We start from the raw sequence: 5796 nt of genomic DNA on the forward strand, positions 1-5796 counted from the left end.
TGCCGAAGAGGAGCTGATGAGGGAGACAACTGGACTGGATGGGCGAGGAGCTTCTAAAGAAATTAAGGGAAAAAAAGAGGGTGTTTCACTTTTGGAAAAAAGGGGAGGTATCCCAGGAAGAGTTTAAGGATGTTGCTAGGTCTTGTAGGAAAATAATTAAGAGGCAAAAGCCCATTCAGAACTTAGACTGGCCACTGCTGTAAAGGAGAATAAAAAATATTTCTAGAAATATATTAATGGCAAAAGAAGAGGCAAGGACAACCTCCACTCTTTACTGGATGCAGAGAGGAATATAGTAACAAAAGATGAGGAAAAGGCAGAGGTACTTAATACCTTCTTTGTCTCAATCTTCAATAGTGGCACAGGTTGTCTTCAGGACAACTGGCCTCCTGAACTGGCAGATGGAGCCAGGGACCAGTATAGTCCCCCTGTAATCCAGCAGGAAGCGGTAAGGGACCTGCTGAGCCACTTGGATCCTCACAAGTCCATGGGACCAGATGGGATCCATCCTAGGGTGCTGAGAGAGCTGGCAGATGAGCCAGTCCTGGCTCACTGGTGAAGTTCCTGATGACTGGAGACTGGCCAGTGTGATGCCCATCCACAAGAAGGGCTGGTGGGAGGAACCGGGACATTACAGACCTGTCAGCCTGACCTCAGTGCCAGGCAAGGTTATGGAACAGGTCATCTTGAGTGAAATCACACAGCACCTACAGGACAGTCAAGGGATGAGGCCCAGCCAGCACGGATTTAGAAGGGGCAGGTCGTGCCTGACCAACCTGATCTCCTTTTATGATCAGGTTACCTGCCTGGTGAATGTGGGGAAAGCTGTGGATGTAGTCTACCTGGACTTCAGCAAAGCCTTTGACACTGTCTGCCACAAGAAGCTCCTGGCAAAGCTGACAGCTCGTGGTTTGGACAGATTCCCTCTGAAGTGGGTCAAGAACTGGCTGGAGGGCTGAGCCCAGAGAGTGGTGGTGAACAGTGCCACATCCAGTTGGCAGCCTGTCACTAGTGGTGTCCCCCAGGGATCAGTGCTGGGACCGATTCTGTTCAGTATCTTTACTGATGATGCGGATGAGGGGATTGAGTCCATCATCAGTAATGTTGCAGACGATACCAAGTTAGGAGCAGGTGTGGATCTATTGGAGGGTAGGAGGGCTCTGCAGAGGGGCCCTTGACAGACTGGATGGGTGGGCAGAGGCCAATGGGATGAGATTTAACAAGGCTAAGTGCAGGGTTCTACACTTTGGCCACAACAATCTCAAGCAGTGCTACAGGCTGGGGACAGAGTGGCTGGAGAGCAGCCAGACAGAAAGGGACCTGGGGGTGCTGGCTGATAGTAGGCTGAGCATGAGCCAGCAGTGTGCCCAGGTGGCCAGGAAAGCCAATGGCATCCTGGGCTGTATCAGGAATAGTGTAGCCAGCAGGACAAGGGAGGTTATTCTTCCCCTGTACTCAGCCCTGGTCAGGACACACCTTGAGTCCTGTGTCCAGTTCTAGGCTCCTCAATTCAAGAGAGATGTTGAGGTACTGGAACGTGTCCAGAGAAGGGCAACGAAGCTGGTGAGGGGTCTGGAACACAAACCCTCTGAGGAGAGGCTGAGGGAGCTGGGGGTGTTCAGCCTGGAGAAGAGGAGGCTCAGGGGTGACCTCATTGCTGTCTACAACTACCTTGGGGGAGGTTGTAGCCAGGTGGGGGTTGGTCTCTTCTCCCAGGCAACCAGCAGCAGAACAAGAGGACACAGTCTCAAGTTGTGCCAGGGGAGGTATAGGCTGGATATTAGGAGGAAGTTCTTCACAGAGAGAGTGATTGCCCATTGGAATGGGCTGCCCAGGGAGGTGGTGGAGTCGCCATCGCTGGAGATGTTCAAGAGGAGACTGGATGAGGCACTTAGTGCCATGGTCTGGTTGATTGCCTAGGGCTGGGTGATAGGTTGGACTGGATGATCTTGGAGGTCTCTTCCAACCTGACTGATTCTATGATTCTACTTTGCACAAAAATGTTTTGGTGCTATTAATTCTCCATTCTAAGAGCTACACAAGAACTTGAAAATTACTTTATATATGGTGAGAACAAAGTGGAAACAAGTCTGTTTTCTTAGTATTTTGCTCATTGATGGAAGAACTACAGGCTGGAAACTTTTAAAATATGCAGAGCTGCCAAGGAAATGTACATTTTACAAAGTCATAAAGTCTGGAACAGACTTTTATGATCGAGTCCAACCGTAACACAACTGCCACAAGCACTAAACTACAGCCTGAAGAGCCACATCTAGACGCTTTTGGAACACCTCCAGGGATGACAGCTCCACCACCTCCTTGGGCAGCCTGTTCCAATGCCTCCTATTTTACACATATCGCTACTGACATTCACACATTTTACATACATACAAAAGAAACAGTAAGATTTCTATTGGAAGCAGCAGTTCATTTTTGTACACATATACAGAAGAGTTGACAGTAAATTTCAGATCTTTTCATTTTACTGGAACCTGCCATGACAAGCACTGCTAGTCTTTTAGCAAAGAATTACACCTTACATTCTCATAGCACACACACAATTAATTTTGAACTGTGTTTCATGAGAACAGTTGAGATTGCTTATACTCTAAGAAGCACTATTGACCTGCACAGATGTAATTTCAATGGATGCCAAATACAATTCCTATCATCTACAAAGTTTTGAATACAGAATTCTCTCAAGAACTGTAAGAAATCAGGAACACCAGTATGAAACAAGAAAAATTATTAAAAATGTAAGATTTAAGGGCTAGATTAAGCAAGGCAAAATATCTGAATTTGGGAGATAGAAGAAAAAGGTGTTTCCTTTGAAATGACAGTAGGACTCCTTTTCTGGCCAATTCTCTGAATGCTTACTTCCTCCCACCTGTTTACTATTAAGATAAGAATGGAAAAAACACCCTAGAGCTAGGAAAAAAATGAAGAAACAGGTAGGTGGACTGCCAGTGCCAGCTTAACCAAGAGAACACATTCACTGGCACTGTGATAGGCTATCATTAGGCTTTGTGGGTAAGGCAAGGATTCATATTGAAAATAGTAAGCACACAAATCCAGGAGAAGACAACCAATTAAACGAATTGTTTCTATTACCATCACTCACTGGGCTATAACAATTTGTGGTTCAACTAAAAGAAGTGAGATAATCATTATAAGAATACAAATGGTAAAAAGTTGGCAAAATAAACTGCAACCAAAATGAACCACTTGCATATTACAAACCCTGCTGTCAGTAGTCCTCACACCTTCATGACAGCAATTAAAGGTTAAGACTACACCTACTGTTTGGCTTTCTATGATGGGGGAAAGTCACAGTCCACAGAAAGATCAGTTCTAATCTGAGTTAAGGACTGTGGTACAAGAAGCCTGTGAACCTGTTTTTTTTTTCAGTTCCAGGTGTAACATAAGTGAGGGGTTACAGCAAAGGTATTTAGAAGGCGTTGCCATATAGTAAGTACCTCTGTAAGCATAGTCCATGAAGCTAAATGAAAACATGGTGTCCCAGGTTGTGCAAAATTAGAGCTAAGGAGAAGGCAAATGTATGCATTTAGGTTGTTCAAAACAAAGAGCTAAAAAAAAAGAAAAAAAAAGCCAAGAATATGTGGCAGAGTAACAGGAAGGCTAGCACAGAAACAAGCTCCAAACGACAACAAAAAAATCACTGGTCTGAATCTGCAAACACCTGGACTTCACCTTACCCTACAGGGAGAGCAAGTTTTTGTGCAAGGCCAGTGACATTTGACTAGTACTACTTAAGTCCAGGGATCAACCAAGTCCATCTTTACAATCACGAAGGACTCTCTCTGGGACACCAGGAAGCTGAAGCTCCTGCCTGAACCACAGTTACTATTACACTGCAGTGGTAATTGGCATTGAAAGGAGCAGAAAATTACTTTCTCTTAAAACTGCTGGGATAAAGATAAAAAGATCTCTATTGTAAGATCTCTAGAGCAGAACGCTAGCATTCATTATTGAATGCTCACTTTTCAGAATTGGCTGCTCTTTTAAAAAGACATAGATGTGTTTTAACTATGTTAATATACAGTTTGCCCCACTTAAAACTGCCAAGAGAATAGTTCTGAGCTGTCTTGTGGATTCAGCACATCAAGCAGCCTTTACAGAGGGCTGCATTAAGCCATACAACTGTGCTTCCTCACAATTACAGTCAAGTCATGGATGTGGGTATTTTGTTAAGTCTTGAGCTTTTAGTACAAAACTAGTTAACACTTACAGAGAAAATAACAGATTACATTCCAATACCATTTCAAACTTCCCTAAATTTGTTTTTTGTTCTATTAAAATGAAATCTAACCTGATTATAACTAACTGAAGAATCTACAATTTCAGTGATGATAGTATTGCCATTCTCAATACAGAAAAAGAAAAAATGCAGTCATGCAGTTTCTGTGCAAGAAGATATAGGATTCATGTAATTATTTTATTTTTCTAGCTTTACAACTAAATACTGTATTAATGTGCTAATATATGAAGGGCTAACCTATCCTTCATATTGTTTAATGCAAGAGACAGAAACAGCATCTTAGGAGATTTTTCACACTAGACCAAGAAATTAGTTAAGCCTTTATCAAAGGAAAACCTACTCACTTTTTCTACTACCTAATACGGCTTCAAATTTACTTTCATGATTTGTAAATGTATGTGAATTTACGCAGACCTTCTGAAACAGTCTAAAAAACTCATCAACAGGTGTATTTTCAAAGCTACTATGCAATGCACTTAATTCAGCAACACACATTCGTGCTTTCAAGATGGTAAGTGTAGATCATGGTCCAGATCGATATGGTCCAGGCATTTACCAACCCATTGATGTCTACTTCTGTTTGTAATAAATAATAAATTTTGCACGCTTTTATCAAAGTTTACTATAATAGCACAGTTCCATTAATGAAGTGCATTGCAGAAACATAGGGCAAAAAACCCATGAAGATGACTTGAAATTGAAAACAACTAAAAATATTAAGACCTCAGCAAAAGTCTTGAAGAGTTGCATTTTTAAAGACCTACACAATATTATACTTTTGATTTACAACACATAAGAGAAATAACTTATCATACAAAGAAGCTGGGTACCACTTCAATCTTAAAACAGTTTTGAACTTTCAAAAAGGACTATGATGGATGGCAACACAGCCAATACTCACACACACATTATACACAAATAGATTAGCAAGTTTATTAAAAGGTATGGTCGTCCAATTTGTAGTGTTTCCAATAACACGGATTATCACCTCCTTCCTCCTCCCAGTGCATTAAGAGTAATTTCAGCAACTGTATCCTCCTACATAAACAAGCACTATTGTTAGTAATTATGGTAAGCAGAAATCTGGAGGTGTTAAACCGCAGAATGGAGGAAGTTATACAAATTATTTTGTATTCCTGAAGCATTCAGCTCCATTGCAACCTCATTCTGTGTCTAAAAACAGAGCTGAAATATTTCCTCCATTATGTATCAGTAGAGATAAAGAGAATTTCTTCTTTCTTAGGTACCACAGTCCATCTTCCAGATTCTCTATCACATATACTACAATATAAAGATGAAGTCAGAGAAAAATATTTTATGAATAGTAATTAAAAAAAAAATCATTCCTTTACACACTTGATAATTTTAAACTTTTTTTCTCTTTGCTTTTGCAGTTCTTATTTAGCAGTCACCCACATTGACACCAGAAAGGAATTTTCCCCTTATCCCCATATAGTTTCCAGGTGAAGGATACATGGCTTTTTGAATCAGACCCACCACCACTGATTCACTTACTT

The sequence above is a fragment of the Indicator indicator genome, chromosome Z (assembly GCF_027791375.1).
Source record: "Indicator indicator isolate 239-I01 chromosome Z, UM_Iind_1.1, whole genome shotgun sequence".
NCBI classification, from domain to species: Eukaryota; Metazoa; Chordata; class Aves; order Piciformes; family Indicatoridae; genus Indicator; species Indicator indicator.